The 18,218-nt window shown below is 30.3% G+C and overlaps 1 protein-coding gene across 3 annotated transcripts in view; it reads left to right on the top strand.

Moving 5' to 3' along the window:
* Positions 1-18,218, top strand: part of chas (chascon) — a 155,105-nt gene that overhangs the window by 33,912 nt on the left and 102,975 nt on the right. Inside the window, exon 1 of one of the 3 annotated variants that reach the window (XM_088183516.1) lies at positions 5,574-5,711. The exons of 1 other annotated variant lie outside the window; for it this stretch is intronic. The gene's annotated coding sequence lies outside the window, so the exon portion shown is untranslated. Of the gene's footprint in view, positions 1-5,573; positions 6,109-18,218 lie in introns of those variants that run through there. One more of the 3 variants, XM_088183517.1, reaches the window with a different exon arrangement.

Below are 18,218 nucleotides of genomic sequence, written 5' to 3'. Positions count from 1 at the left end.
ATCTTTTCAACATTTGACATGTCAAACCTTATACTCTGAGATATTACGAGGTTTCCTCTAGCAGAAAAAAATCGTTCACTTTTCTGGCCATTTTCTGGCTTCAGCCGCTAACAACGGGAAGATCCCGTTATTGTTTTTCCACCAGGTCAATACATCAACTTTATAAAATGAAGGTCCGGGATTAGGGATTCCAATCCCGGGCCGAAATTTTGATCCCGGGATTTCGGTATTGCAATTAGTCGATCCCGGGATCCCGGGACCAGTCCCGGGATAATTTTCATGTTATTTTATCGATAAAAATAATTTAAAATGAATAATACAATATTTTTTTACATCCGTTTTTTATAACGTACATTGTATAAAGTACGTATAATTTTAGTCTTGGACTTAAAATAGATAATAATATAATAAAAATAAAAAAGGGAAGGTCTTATTTATTTATTTGAGAAGATAAAAAATGAACTTTTGACAATGTATGTACATATGTACATTCATAGACACAATTAATGGAAAACATTATTTTGGAAAAAACTCACGAAGTAACATCAAAGCATCAAGCGTTTCATCATTTAGCCTTGATCTGATTTTGATTCCTAAGCAGCCTGCAGCTGAAAAAGCACGTTCAGACTCACAGCCTCAAAGATTCACAGATGACACGTGCAACTCGCGCAAGTTTGTATACGAAATATAACGATTTTGTCAATAATAATTCGATTGTGCTTGATAAATCAATCAATCCAAAAAATTCGGGATTATGTTTTATAATCCCGGGACTCATTGGGTATTGAAAATCGTTCGGGATCCTGGGATCCCGGGATCCGGGATCCCGGGATTGGAATCCCTATCCGGGATAAATCTTGAAGGAGTCGCACTACTTTTCCACTGCCGATTTTGTCCGATTTAGAGTCGCATGCTGAGCTTTTTCGGCCACCAACTGATTCATGGCAAGAGTTGATGCCAGTCTGAAATGCTGCCTTGATGAAGTTTCCTGTTCAACCTCTTGAGGCGATGGACGTGAGTCAAGAAATCTTCTTAGAGTGGACTCTTCCTTGTTGAACTGAGTAAGAGGTAATCCCTTATAATATGGGTAAAGTTGATTGGCCATACGTACATGGTGCTCTTCAGTACTAGGTTTCGGCAAAACTCGTTCCATTTGTCTCTGAAATTCAGTGATGAATTCTTTCGTGAGTTGTTGTGTTAGATCAGCAGCGAGCACTTTTCCAAGATAAGAGAAATGGGAATATTTTTTGAGCGGTCAGTGAATCATCAGCAGAAAGTCACTCACTCACATCTTTAACTTTTTCTAATATCAGGACTAGTTCGCCCATAAACGTGAAGTCAAAGGGCGCATAATTAACATTATTTTATTTTGTACTTTCCTACCAAATATCGCTTAAACAAACAATAATATCGTTCATTATCGATCATTATCGTTAGATATCGATAATCGAAAAATTCATTATCGTTCTCGTTATCGAAAATTATCGTTCATTATCGATCATTATCGTTACTCAATCGATACGAAATGGAGACTTCGATCCTTAATCCGGACTAGTGGATGCGAAGAGAGAAGCGGCGGATTTTTAATCGGCCTCCTTTTGGTTGTCATCATAGTTGAAGGGCTGTTGAAGATCTGTTGCCTTGTGTATATCCTCAGACAACGTGTATGAGGGTAAGTGATGAGTGAAAGTCTGCGTTTCAGTATTTATATTGATAGCCCTCTTCATGGTAGATTTTGTTGTCCACCTCTTTTTTATTTGAACGACCGCTTATGGTAGCGCGTTTTTTAAACGAATTGCTGTTGATCATAAAGACAGGTCAGAAACGATCGTTTTGAGGATATACCCAAATGTACGTATTATCCCTTTTTAAGATGGCGTATATTTTAATTAACACTTTTTGATTTATAGCGCTTACCTTAAGCCGTTAGAAGGTTTTCTACGGTTGTTTTGCATTTTAACAAAGATACCCAATTTTTTAAATATTAAAACGCTTTATCAAAAGTTAAATTGGATTTTTTATAGTTAATATTATAAGTTAATCCCTTATTGTGAATAGTAGAGTAGTTTAATTGATGAACCCGAATGGATATTCAATGGATCAAATCGAAAGATCTATTCAGCTAAAATTCAGCTAAATTTATAGGCGTAAGATATTAAATTATATGTATATATATATATAAAAAAAATTAACAATTTTCACGAAGGTCAGAGAAATATATACAGTGTAATCTATCTTGTTTTATTGATAGTGTCATATTTTTTTTTAATATATAGCTTATTTTTTCATGTTATTTAAAAATTTTATTAAAGTTCCTTTACACGGTTGTATTATTAAAAAAAAATTCTGATCCTTATTTAAATATATATGTAGAATACAACTATATATAAAAATATAGTTCTACTAGATTAATAGGCAATGTATACTATATTTTAATCTGTTTTTATTTTTCCCCCTGCCAAAAGCGAATCATGATATTAACTTCACTATGGTAAATTGTATTATAATTCAACTCGTGTTCCCATAAATACACAAAGATATCATAAACATATTCGTCACACATGTATGTGAATAATGAGTCTTTTAAACATAAATTTTGTATACATTGGACTATCGCATTTCAATGCCAAAATATACCTTACAAACGATAGAAAGCGAACACAATAAATATCAAGGAGTGTACCATAATACTACCAGTGAAATGTTAAATGCAAGAACATTCACACGGCTCCGTTGCCTGATATTTATCTGCCAATCTGCAATTGTGGTCTATATAGTTGGCTAACAACAACCGGCTACCTCTTAATAATATAACGAAATCGAAAAATTATTAATAGATTATGCACGACCAATCCTATGTCGGATGTTTGAGTGTTTGTTTGTAATAAGTCGAGATAAGCAAATGGATTTTCATTGAAGCGTAAAAGCATACTAAATTGCAGATAATGGTGTGGCTTGCGTGACGTTTTGTATCACTGAATTATCCCCTGGCAACGTTGATTGAGACCGCACCTGTAGATTTGTAAACATTAGTGCGACTAATCGTGATGCCCAGAGGGTGGTACGATTAGTTCGTGACGCTCCGATAAATAATATGTATTTGCTTTTGTCGAAGTAATTTTAATGTATGATAGCAATTGGCAATTATTAACTGTCTATAGATTATGATTGAGAGAATATTTATTATGATTGTGTTGTATTGTTAAATGTACAGTTTGAGAGTTATTGTATTTTGATATATTAGTAATTAAATATAATGTTATAATATATTTATGTCAGAATATTAAAATCGGGTTAAGTTTATATTGTATTTAAAAAACATCATGAGAAAACTTATACGCAGAAAAAACAACCAGTTGTATTTTTTTGTATTCTAATGAAAGACGTCCTTCCGTCGCGTCGCGAAACAAGTAAGCTACCGCTGTGTAGTTCTATCAGTCGCAAAACACATTTTCCTTTTTTGATTTAAAATATATGTACGAATTAATAGAGCCGAAAGTCAAAACACAATTATATAAGTTAACATTTTTTTTAATTTCAAGTTTCAAGCGATGTGTTTTTATTGAAAAAGAACACGAATTTCAGTCTAATTTATATTATAACGCATTTTAACCAATATGTTATTGCTCTAAATAGTGAATTACATTGATAACCAAATTATATTGCTTACTTATCATTATAAATAATCTAACCTAACATGGTTTGTATAGTGACAGGATTATTACGCACACGAATGTTATACAGATCTTTTAATTCTACTGCTTCATATTTTTTTATAGAAAAGTTTTATAGAAAATGTAAATGACTAATATAATTGTAAAATATTTTTAAAACATGATACTCTCAAATTTACATCTATTAAATTACATTACAGACATTATTTTTTTTTTTTATATATATTGACGTATTCCTAAATATACATATATGTGTATATTGAGCATCTATGATCAGAATTTTGCTGTGCGCAATTTTTGTTAGCGCAATAATCACGAAACCGTTTTGTACAAGTGATATATAATATATAACATCATTTTTTAAGTCATAGGAAGGACTCATAATTGCATATAAACATTATTTACAGAGTCATATTTTTATATCTATGGGTTTCAGTGAAGGTCATTCGCTAGTAGATTGGGTTATTTATGACGAAATAACGACTCCTTGTTTTTAACATTTCTTAATAGCAAAATGCTATAAATAAGGGAATTATCTTTTAATTTTCTGTACCACACGGTCCGTCAAGACACTTGATAATATCGATTCGCAGCTAGCTCATAATAATAATAATTATTTCGTGGTGTTTTATCAATAAACTTAAAACTTTTCTCGAAACATTTCTTCATAAATTTTGAGCTTGGAAGCTGAGGAAAATCGCCAATTTAAGTCTTTAGAATCATCTTGAATTTATTAATCACAGCAAAATAACATCTTGAGATCGATGATTTTTATCGGGACTCGCATGTGCATGTGGTAAGAAACGGCGTTTTAGTGGCCTAGCTAAAAGAAATATTTAATAATGGCAATTGACATCTTAAATTACGAAATAATGTATCGCTACTGAAACCCAAATGCCAAAAAAGAAACTATAAATCGTTTTCCAGTAAGAGTTAGTAACTTATATTTTATTGACGAATTTATGTAACACCATACGGAAGCATATATAATATATTATTATTAAGGATTATTGTCGAGGGATCAACGAGAGTAAGATCATTGCTGTTTTCCTAATTCTATTCAAAAAACAATTGCACTTCAATTTACTATAGTTAGGAACTCCTTGTAAAATTTTTCGCCTCGTTTACGCCATATCCAACGGAGTTTACACCGAATTTGATAAGGAATAAACATTGACAATAGATTCTTAGTTTGCTTTCATTTTGATCGAAGCAGGTGCTTCTTTTTCGATCGTCAGATTTGGTCCAGCCAAGCAGTCATTGTGAATCGTAAAGAGTTTCTCGATTTTCAAGACGACTTGACGATATTTCAATTCCGCCAGAAAACTTCGCATATTTGATATAATTTACAGGAAGGAAATTTATAAAAAAGCTTCGTGTTAATTTAAATTTTTTTTTAATTTGATTGCTAGCATAAAAATTTTGCCATATTCATTTGTTTATCTATTATAAATAGTACTAACTAAATACTAAATAACATATGCATGTCTCCAATTGCCAGACTTCTTTGTTTGTCTAAATATTGTCACTACGCTGAAACTCATGTTTCAGCGGTATATTTAATGTTGTAATTTTTTAAGAAACTCAGTAACATGGCAATTGAAATACATTTTTATCATACACAATGCTTATTACGCTCATAAATAATATGCACATTCATATGCAAACGTCTAGATATCCGAGTTGTCTCGTTATGTAATTCTACACCACACCATGACCTAGAAGATCTTGTCTTGAACTGACTAGTTACTCGTTAGCTCGCGTGCGCAACAGTTTTAAAGACAGTTTTTCACCAAAAAAATTAAATAAAAACAGCCATTCCTACCGTACTACGGTTCCGTTTCGCTTAGGTAAATGGCCCCCGTCAGCTGGCCGGTGTTAAATGTTAGCCACGGCCGATGGCACACCAGTAGAAGTAATCGGCAGTGTGCGAACGAACGACGTCAATCACTTTTCGTTTCACTCTTGCGCGGGAAATTCCCGCGGGTGCAGCGCTTTTCCGACCGTCGGAAAAATCGCGAACGAAACGAGATGATAGTACGTAAATCAAGTGTGAATCGGCTAATAATTTGTGTTAAAAACCAGTTTAATAGTGCAGTTTAAATAAACGTGTTTTTATGAGTAGATTTTTAACCGCAAAAGAGAGAAATATTGTAGTATTTATTTTGTCGGAAAATTATTATAAAAAAACAGCTTGGTAGTGCATTTTTTTAATTAATACATAAAATGAGAATTTTCCGACTTAGCTTAAATAGAACGAGAGTATAATACTGTGTTAAAAAAATTGTGCATATTTTAATCGATAAATAAACGTGTGTTAATGGCTGCTGTTCCTGTGGTAAAATTATCTTGTGATTTTGTGTTTGAGTGGTGTTATTATGATTTAATGGCTCAATTTTATCAGCACAATTAAATTATAAATATGCTATTAAAGGTAATCTTAAATGTTTATAATATTTATTCGCAAGTTCAAAATTTAATTTGAATACTTCTGACAATTTATAATTAAATTAACTTATTCAATGTGATTTTAAAAACAGCTTATATTGTATTTATGAATGAGATAAACTCAAAAACTTCATAAAAATACTAAAAACTTTTTTTTAAACTTCATTTTCTTGTAATAAACAATGAAATTTATTCGTTGCCTAATTTACAATTGTTAAAATAAATGTTTTTATAAAATTACTATAAATAAGTGGCTGTGATTTTTTCTTTTAAACATATTTTATTGTAGTACGTGCAATTGAAAATTATATATTTTGGAATGAAAGACAATAATACTTATTGTCTAATAAAATATTTAAAAAAATGTTATCTTAGTGTAGTGTAATTTATATTACAAATTTACGACATAGTGCGATTTTTACTAAATCACCCCAATATTCGATGCTTATAACACTATATGTGATCAATCAAAATATTGTTTTATATTTAAAAAATATTTTGGTTTATATTTTAGGAGAGAATATACTCAGATTAATATTCAATGCCTTATTAGTTTTATTTAGAGTATACATTAATATATTCACTATTTTTCTGGCATAATTTTATCTGTGAGAAATAAATTTGTACTACCTACACAATTAATATTTTATTAGATATTACATATTATAAACTAAATATTTTAGGTTGCTATTAATAATTGTTTTTTCTTTATATATTAAGTAATCCCAAAATTTTTATTTTAAGTTTTAACAGAAAATATGTGCTTTGGCCGTTGATTCCTATTTAAATATATATTTTGTTATATTGATGGCTTAAAGTGTAAATTTGCTAACTCCACTTCTGGGTGAAAATAATTTACCAATGCCATCTTGTTTTTTTAATCTTAATACACACACTCGAAAATCTCCAATTTAAAATCAAATTTCATATCAAGAAAATTGAGATATTGTTTTTTGTTTCTTCTGTGAAGTTGTCAAATATGTATTCAATAACTCTACACTTGTTGCATATTCGGTGAAGCACATTTGGACTCCATATTCTGATATTTAAAAACAATTGACCTTAGAATTTATACAATATTGCATGTTACATAAATTTCTTTAAAATAATTTGCCATTTACGACCACTAAAAACATAAATAATTCATTAAATATCCGATAGTGGCAAAGATGGTTTAAAAAAAGAAGCAAATCCAATTCAATCTATACATCAGCTAGCCAAGAAACTAAATCAGTCTCATTCAACAATGCATAGACACATTAAGAAGATTTAGAAGGCTTGGGGATAATGTGTATGGGTTCCACAAGAATTGAGCAAAGAAAATATCCCAATAGCTTCTGGATCTTAAAGCTTATGATTATTTGATAACCGGATATGAAAAATTAGTATTGTACGATAAGAAGAGTCGTCGAAGATGGTGGTTATTCAAAGGTCAATAAGCAAAACCTCGAAGCCCGATATTATAATTTTACTGTAAAAAAGTTAGCTGGTGTGTATGGTAGGATTACAAAAGGATTGTGCATTACGAAATTTAATAGCAAAATTAGATTGTGATCAGCTGGATCGTTCATACGAGGAAGTAAAAAAAGGTCTGCACTTATCAATATAAGTTGAAAATTTTTACAACATGATAATGCACGACCCCATGTTGTGAAATTGATTTTTAATAAAATCAAGGAACTTGAAACGAAGGTTTGATCTTATTCATTGATTTTTCCGACTATTGATCAACGTAATACAGAGATTTAAAAACTAAATAAATATGCAGACGATGTGAAAAATGGACTATCGGAATATTTTGCATCAAATCCTCCAATATATAATACTTATGGAATTTAAAAAGTGTAACAACAGGGAAAGTGGGGAAAATTTATATTAAAAAAAAAATATTTTGCATAAATAAAATAAAAATAAACATTAAATAAAAAACATTTATTTCGGGATTACCTAATATATTTTATCTGATTTAATGTTGCATAATTATTTAAGCTAGTTTTATCAATTTGCTTATTCTTTATTAAACACTGTTAATTAAAATTAAGGTTTTCTCAGGTATATTTAATATTATGTTCATTTATTCATTGTGCATTGTTAGTTAAGTTAGAGTATATCATAAAAATTAATCTCAACCTTCAATTGTGTTGGTGATGTTTTATGTACACTTATTTCTGATCATCTTAAGAATTTAAAGAAAAATAAATATTTGTTTATTAAAATTACTGCATAATATTTTAATATTAATATACATAATAAGCGTTATATAATAATGATCATAAAAAGGCATCTATCGTTTACTTACTAACTTAAAAACACATTTCAATCGATTAAATCACAATTTAATATCCATAAACGATAAAGGATCTTTATTATGCGCAACGCCGAAAACTTCTCATTGTTCAATCGATAAGATCACTGCATGTGAAATATGATTTCAGCAATCTTATGCATTTTATTTCTCACAAGCATATTTCCTTTTGTTAGCCTTAAACAATACCATAAATCATTCAAAGATGACGTGTACGTTAATAAATTACTGATAAACGCGTTAAGAATATAATTGAATTTATCATATATAACTTAAAGGTTAAATATATTTAATTCGCATATCGTTGGCGCAGTTCAACTGCGTTGGTTAAAAAGCGCATATTTTAACTGTTAACACGGTCTGAGTAACACACGTGGCACACTTTGCTTTAATAAATGAGAATTGTGCTCAGTCGAAAATTGCAATCGTCTTGCTCTTTAATTAGACCATTATTGGATTAAGTACAGTGCGTATTGGTGAAACTCCTTGCCACAATGAAACTGTTCTGCTCGCGTTTTGTTTGCACATCATCATTGTTTTTAATGAAAATGAAAGTTTTATTGGAAAATGTGTTTATTTTGGAAGTATATTGTGTAAAAGATAAATTGCCTACTACTGTTTTTTCCGCTTTACTCGTTTTTTTATATGACATAACCGTTAAATATTGATATGTCCCACCTAATCGTGTGAGAAACACCTGTGTTTATATACCTGTCGGCGGAATAATCAATGGCCATTGTTAAAAGTAGTTGTAGTCTCTGTCTTTGACTGTAATTGGGTCTGCGGTCGTGTTTACGGTGTTGGGTAAATCTGAGAGCAAAGGTGAGGTCGGATGTGGCTCGATAGGTATATTAGGTCGTGAACAGGTGCGATTGATCAGGGTTGCCAATCTGTGCGAAGTTTTAGTACTATATTTATTAATTATAGATATTATAAAATGCAATATATCATACATGATTCAGATAAAAAATTTGCGTGTGTATAATAATGATAAGAGTAGTTTTTATAATAAATTATATAATTCATGATATAAATAATTTTAATTGTGATTACAAGAAGCATTACAGTAGTAGAAAGTACGTAAAATGTTGCTTTCTATAATTCATTTCATTTATTTCTTTAACAGGAAAAAATGTTATATTTCATGCTTTGCTTTACTTTGCTTTTTAGAAATGTTTTCGCTTTATAAAGAAAAAATAAATCTCATTCTTTTAATTTTCATCTTAAAGTGAAAATATAAAGCACTGTATTTTTATTTATTTTTAGCAATTTAAAGAATACTGTAAATGGTGCAATTAATATTAAAATGCAATTAATGAATCAAATTATTGTTGTTATTGATATGATACATTTATTTTATTAATTAATATATTTTATTGTAAATATTTTATTGCAAAATGACAAGCCATGACAAGCAAACATGATAGCGTTAGATTATTACGTTACAACATCACTGATATATTTTATAAATTATTAATTATTATTACAACTTACAGTCTATATATTTCACCTTAGTTCGATTTTATTTTTATTATTCATCAGTGGGATTAGGATTACCGATGGAAATTGCAATTAAATAATAAGCAATAATTTAGAGCTCCCAAACACGACAGTTATTGAAAAACACTCTATATATATTATTTACATCGAGTTCTTTCAGATATTAATCATTCCCTTTTATTACTGTATTAATCGTTCAGATAATAATAATATTTCTGGCATTTAAGATAATCTGTTTTTTTTTCGTTTTTATATAATTAGTGTTAAAGTATGCAGACTTTTATAAAAAGCATTTAATTGGTCCGTCGGTACATACACTTTTCAGTTCTTTTATTGGTGCATATTTGAGAATACTGTTTCTTTTGCAAGATCAATGCATTGTATTCAGAGGTATTTTTGTCAATATATTGCTTTATAAAAAAGGTAAAAATTAAATTTGTTAATTTATCACACTTTTAGTATAATGTAGCTGGTAATGACTTTTTAAGCAATAGTAGAAAATATGCAATATGCATATTTTCAGAATATGTGACGCAGTACTACAAACATTTTGATTTAAAAATAATTGTGCACAAAACTACTTCCAAAACTATTTTTTATCAATATAAATAGTTCTGTGCACAAGCATATTTTTAAGTAAATTATATTTATATCAAAATGTTTGTAGTACTGCATCACGTAGTCGTGAATATTAAGTTAAACTCTTTGGAACTCAGGTTTGTCTCGGTCGGTTCGCCGTTGCTCCGATTGATGTGGTAGTGATAAAGTATGAAAGTGTTCTGACTTACATACTTGCGGAATCAAACGATTGACAACCACTGTCCCATAGAAATTCGACCCTTATTCACTCGTTAATCATGCGTGAACAAGAATGGGTATAAGACGATTCAAATTTATGTTTTTCTGAGTATAATTGAATAACACAAACTAAGTTGAACCGAGATTCTCATGAAAATCTTATTAAAATAAAAATTAAAATGTATGTTGATAACAAATAAAATTATGAGATTTAACATTACTATTGGTAAAAGTCGTTTTAGTACAAAATAAGCAATACTCAATTTAGGTCCGCAACGACTACGAATACCCACAGTTAGTCGATCGACGAGACATTAATCTTCTCGTCGACCGACCTCGAGAGTCTAAATGACTAAATCGTTTCACCACTTCACCACTTTCAATCTATGGTTGTTGATAAAGCAACGCTAACAGACGATCCTGATCTTAGGCTCGCTACTTTTTCCAACCTGGCCATCGTAGGACACTCCCTCTTCCTGATGACAATACAGCTAGTTTGGCATCAGCTCGAGATAGGACGTCATTTAAGCGCCGACCTACTTCATTGAATTATTTAAATTGTCGACATCTTTAATTTACAACTGAAAAAATATCATGAATCGTAGTTAATTGATACGTCGGTACAATTTCATTACGCAGCTTCTTTGATCATTATCGCCTTTTATGTACTGTGCATATCATTGATAATTAGCTATATAACGCCCTTTCCAGTCTTTGATCTTCTGGCCAATGTCAATGATTTGGGCCAGAACGAGACTTTATGTTATTATCTTATTATATTAAACTCTTTTGTGTTACGATAGATTTGAAATCATTCTGTATAATGCAAAATCTGGGGTTTTTTCACCTGCTTTGTCCCGAATTCTTTTAAATTTGACAAAATTTATGAATATAATTACAAAGTCCGCTAAAATACGCATAACCGTCACGTCAACAAAAATAAAACTTTGTTTCTTAAAAAATCAATTAGACTATTTTCTTTTTCAACGATTATGGATGATCGCGGTAGTTCTTGTAAGTTAAATTTAAAAATTAAATTAATTGAAAACAATATTTAATATTTTTGTAATCTGTAGAAATAGTTTTTTTTTCTATTTAAATTTAAATTTATATTTAATGTATGGCTCTGATTATAAGTATAATTATTTTTACTGTACGAATACTTTTACCCTAAACTTATTTAATCAATATAAATTAATAACAACATAAAACGTAAGTTGATTTCTGATGGATTATGAGTAAAAGTAGGAGTGAAAATTGGAGTACATACTAAATAGTATTTTATATATCAGAATTATAAAGTATAGCTTATGTTCTTTATTAAATTAGGTTTATTATAAAAAAGTAAACCTAATTAAATGCACTTTATAATTTACATAACACTTTTTTTAAGAGTCAGTGGACAATAATAAATACACGCAAATTTGCTAAAAACAATTTTAAAATAAATAGAACTATAATAATTTTAGAAAAAAATAAAATTTTAAATTAGGTAGAGCAAGGCAAATGTAGTAATAAAATAATCATATATAACTGCGTTATTATTTAACTTTAACATTTCTTGATGATAATGACTTTTCGGATTTTCAACCCCAAATGTTTATTTTTTTGAATAAAGTGAAAGAGTTTTAAGTTTAAAAATCATTTTTCCAAAGTCCAGAGTGAATCTCAGACAAAACTAAATATTAGCGTTCGTAAAAAACATTTCACAATAATGATTCAAAAAAATATTATGAACTATTAAAAACGCATCTAATCTCAAACGAGATAGGAATACAAGATGTATTGAGAAAAAAAATAATGTGTGATGAATATGTTCAAAATACGTAAAATGAGCTTTTATTTACTTTATGAATATTTTTAATTAATGGTCCATAACATACATATGTGTTGAATTTGTTTTAAAAGACTAGATTCACTACAATCATGATCAAATAACATATTTTTATATGCACATTTTTAATCTATTTGTATTAAGCTCGAGGTCGCTTTACCACAAATACCTATAATTCCAAACTAATTAAACCCATTTGCGTGTAATAATATGATAAATGTTTAATTAATACATTTCTTATGAAATATTTTTATATAAAAAAAATCTATAGATAACCCTGAATATTGCCTATTGCCCCGAAGCAATTTATGCAACAAACTGCAAAACACTTTTATAGATATGGGCTATTAAGCACTCAGTTTTGCGTGTGGTCTTCGATCAATCTGTTCACACGTTGTTGCATTTTCTATTAAATTATAATCATTTTATTACTGCTCCAGAATGCTCAAATGATTTTCTAATGTATGCTTTACTTGTGTATGGGGGCCTTGAGACTCACAATGGGTCATGCAGGGCTCACATATGACGTCACATAGACATAAAGCGACACGTTCTTGGCTAACAAAAGGTCCGACATGAATAAAACATGGACGGAGCCTCGTGCCCAATTTGGCTTAGGGTGGACACGTCTAATTTTCCCACACGCGTGTCTAGACGACAGATAAATTTAGTAAAAATAACAATGGAAAATTTAGTTTCACTTTTTATGTGGACAGTTTATCTTGCGATTATAGCAATATGAATCGACTTTCCCCTTGTGATATAAGAGAGCAATTTTCCTGGTATAAATAGACAGTGCACGTCCTGTTGGAAATAAATTCCAAACCTATCCATATCCTGGATGTCGCTATTTAGCCATCCGAAATCCACAAAAGCCGATAGGCCTTATTTAGTGACAAAAGCTTACGTGTCCGTACATCGATGACATCGATCGATCGATGAATTTATTCAAAGGTGAAGAGTTGTCAGGAAGTTTAAATACGTGATGCGAATTATCTGAACTCAGTTTACGCTAGTATAACGACCCAATAAAACGTGACGTTAAGTACTAAAATTATAAACTAACAATAACATTCAAGGACGTTTCTCCGACTAGATTTATATCTGAAACATTTTTGTAAGGCGACCAATTCAGTATTAAAATTGTATTTTTTTATAGAAATAAATGACACCAATTTAAAGCGTAAGATAAAAGTTAACCCATAGACGGTGCCATAAAGTAAATTTATTACCGTCGCTATTAACAATTTTTGATTTTTTATTATCAATATAATATACTGGTTTTGTTACAAATTGACTTTTTCAAGGCCGTGTGGTGGTATTTTTGTTTGTCGTTATTAAATAATATCGAATAGTTGGAGATAGTTAAAAGTATTTATCTTGTTATCTTGATCACAAGATCGTTGATATTTTGTTATGTAAAACTTAATTATATGTTTGTGAAATACAACATTGTATTTTTTAGATAAGATAATATTATTGTGTTTATATAATAGCTTAAAGACAGTATCCTTATCTTAAATATAAAATTAAAGATTCGGATAAAACTTATTTTTTTCTATAATTTCACATATAAATATTTTCATTATTTATTTAGCCATTAATTTATTAATCTTATATAAAATCCATTTCGACTAATTAATTTAATATTTTTAAATGATTTGACTTCAGTTTATTTTGTAAAATACTGTCTTTATTAAATTTATTTCCCAAGATTTATAGGATACTTGTCCATCATTAAGATAAATAGCACTGAAGTAGTGTTTTAATTAAAAATAATTTAATAATTAATCCGAATACATTTAATTTGTATTTATAAAAGATAGAGTTAAATAATAAGTTGTATTGATATTTAATTAATAATATTATATATTAAATGATTCATAATATTATATATGTATGTAGTAGTCATCGTTTATAATTGTAAAGGTCGTGGGTAATACAACTCTCGCACGTTTTAAAATTTCCATCTTATTGAGAAGATAATTGATAATTAATATTATAGTTATAATTGTAATCGATTACCTCCGATTGAGTATTACTATTTTTTTAATAGCTCACAAGTAAATAAGTAAATATCTTAGTCATGTTATTCAGAAATTAAATTAAAGCATATTGCAATGGATCCATAATAATAATATTATGAAGGATTTCTGTATTATATAAAAAATATTTTTCATTCGAAATGCATATAGAACAATTTTAGATAATTGATAGCATATTTTATTTTTTTAATTAAAATACTCTTCTGAAATTATTCAAAAAAAAAATAGATTTTAAAAATATTTTAATTTTAATTTTTGTAAAATTGTAATATCTATTATAGATTTTATTTTCAGTTCTTTAATTTTCTCCCTCGGAATTTTCAAACAAAGTTACAAGTTTTTATTTTTTTAGATATACATTGAAAACAAACATTTCATAACATTGTTATTTTTGAACATTTTACCTCGTTACTTTTTTCTCTAATGCCTACACTACACTCTATTGAAGTTGACCAAGGTTGGCCAAGGACGGAGAATATAGTGGGCGAGCTCGGTTCTGCCCGCTCTAAAATCCCTCGGATGTTATCCGAGGTTACCGAGAACGGGAGGTAAAGCGGGGGTAATTCAGTCGACTTGGCCAGCTTCATTTTTGCATTTTTCGAGTCAAAGGGACTGAAGTCGAAGCTGCTCTTTCGAGCGCGAGCGGTGAGATACTTCCCCTTCGCTCTCTCGCATGTTTAGTGACGAGAGTGAGAGAGATAATGATATGGTGTTTCGCAAACTGATGTAGAATGAGTAACTCGGTTCAATTTCAGTATGCGCGTAGGCATCCTATGGTTAACACGCATGTCGACGCTGCATCGTGGTCACGTGGTCAAGTTATTACACCACATGCTTATCGGGGACTTGAATATTTTAGGGCACCAAAAAGGATTAATTATATTTTTAATAGTATATTCTTCTAACAGATATCGTTATTATATTTTTTTTCATATAAAATTAAATATTTAAAAAATAATTAGTGGTACTTGATTTTGTTAAAAAAAATCGTTTCGAATATCCTTATGTATTTTCCTAGATCGGTTTATATAAATGTCACACCATAACGAATTCTTATTTAGAATCGATGGCGACTAATTCTGGGATAGTCACAGATGTGGTGCTCGTATTCTGAAGTATCATTTTTATGCCTTATGGCATTTTGCAAAAGCTGACAAAGATTTTGCGTAAATTTAATAATTACGACCGAAAAGTTTTCATTGATATTGTATTGGTGAGTGTCCACACAAACTTTTATAATTATCAGTAGCGTAATTTTATTAATATGACAATTTAAAAATTGCGATTATTTGACACTTTTTTCGATCGCGCGCAAATATGCCGGCTGTACGTGACAGAAGCCGCCGTCCAGACATCATTTACGGCCGCCGTCCGGATGGCATATGAAATTTGTGACAGTGTGGTCGCTTACTCGAAGTCGTAGATCTCGGCTAACTTCAGTTGTAACTTCAGTTAATTAATTTTTAATTTTTTTAAGAGCCACTATTTTGAAACAAAATAGCGTGTCAGACAGAAAAAAGAAACTTACCCAATATGTTTATTAGAGATACTATTGAACAAGTTTTATGTTGATATGATTAAAACACTAGGTTTACGGGTATAAACCTGACAACTTGAAGGGTGTAATTAAAATAGGTACATAGTGTCTAGATTTTTAAAAATAAGAAGTTTCCGAAAATAAAATACGTGCTAATATATTTGCATTGTTCAAATAAATCGTAAAAAAAAACAGAAAAAATACCGGTTGATACAAATTAAACCAGAAACCCGTCAATTTGACAGGTACCGTAAATCTAGTGTTAAGACTACGGCAGATATCGTGTCCTCAAAATATTTCACATACATGAAAATTTTTTTTTATTGCTTTTGAATTTATATTCTTTGCTTCTTCTGCTTTCTCGGTCGATGTTAGTCATAGTTCCGCTTTGTGTGATTTCAGATAAATTCTCTTGCGTCTCATTTATGATGAATTTCTTTTTTGGAAGTGAACTACGAACAGAAGTCCTTATGAAGCCATGCGTTTTGGGCTTTTTTAAGCCTTCTTTCATAACTAAAACTGTCGATCCGATAGATCTAATGGTTGAATCGCCTTCATTGCAATTTTGAGCTGAATATTACTTGTAAAGCATAAGTGATATTCTCATAATCAAAAAAAGTTTTTCTATTGCGATGCATCACTCTGTCAGGGCGGATTGTTAATCTCAGTGGCATGAGATCATCATTTTCTTAGGATGGGCCCCACGATTCATACTCTGTTTAAAGCGAGCGGGTTTTGTGATGCTCTCGTAAATGATGATACTTTCCAAATATGACAGAAATGACGTTGCAACTTGAACGTAGATGCGTTGTGCTAGAAATTCCAGACGTTTTTTGTGCATATTTCATGAGGCTTTAGCTCACAGCACGAATTAGATATTCAAAACATTTTTTATGCAGATATAATATAATACATCAAGCTTTATAAAATAATTTGCTATTTTGTTAGTTTTTAATATAATAAACTTACTTTATACAATTCAATCTATATGTCATACATAAAACGTTGTTCATTCAACGTATCAATATCCGTTCTTCAACTTGTATAAGTATTGTTTAATAGTTAATATTTTTAGTAGCACATCGTTATATCATCGGCAACAACGCTCGACTATAGATGACAATCGCAATAATTGCGGAAAATTGCCGACTCCCATTAACGCCAGTCCGACAAAGCACCGCGCAAGACTTATCTCCCTTACAGCATCTCGCAAACGGAGCGGTTCCAGTGAAAGTGAACGTGTGTGGCACACACGTGGTCATCTCATCCGTCGTATCACCACGTGACTTTCACAACCGTTTTATCGGGATCAGATGAATGAACTCGCACAATGAGCCATTGTCGGAAAAAGGAGTATGTGCGCTTCGGACATGGGCAAGTGGCTCACGCTGTCTGCTCGCTCTTTTTTCAACCAATTTTTAACTTTTTGAGTGAAATTGAAAGCTATTCGTGCGAGTCGGCACTTTGATTTGATTCAAAATTTGACAAGTGGAGAAATTATTAACTAAATCGAGCACATCGAGCGATTTCTTCGTGGGCAAGGTCTTGTCGTGACCGTACATTGTCATGAAAAATAGTAACGATCAGGTCATGGTCATGCACGGCAATGTCGCATGCTTTGACATCAATGGTTGTCGGCTCTTGTCATGGTAAATGAGGTTTATGCAGATATCGTTTGCTCGATCACGCTCTGGAAATAGCTATTATTTATTTGCGTAATCTTATGTTTAGTGAGGCTTTAAGATGAGTGTATTCTCATTTATATCAGAACAATAGTAATACCAATATGAAATTAAAAACATTACATAGTATCATTATTTTTAACTGCAACTCAAATGAAAAGTGTGTAATATTGAAAAATATTTATTAGTTGAATTAGTTAATCATATATAATATTGTCGACGTTCTAATAAGGTGGTAATTTGACATATTTTTCGAACCACTTATGTGCATATATAATAGTGATAATAATATTACTGGATAGTTGTGTAAAAACATATTATGTAATAGTACTAGCGGTATTTTTCACAATCGTTAAAAATCTTTATACATTTGCATCTATTACGCTACAAAAATA

The sequence above is a fragment of the Plectrocnemia conspersa genome, unplaced genomic scaffold, assembly GCF_051122295.1.
Source record: "Plectrocnemia conspersa isolate PC_06_02 unplaced genomic scaffold, ASM5112229v1 ptg000003l, whole genome shotgun sequence".
NCBI classification, from domain to species: Eukaryota; Metazoa; Arthropoda; class Insecta; order Trichoptera; family Polycentropodidae; genus Plectrocnemia; species Plectrocnemia conspersa.
Note: the sequence above shows the minus strand (reverse complement) of the source record. Positions and strands in the feature narration are given on the sequence as shown.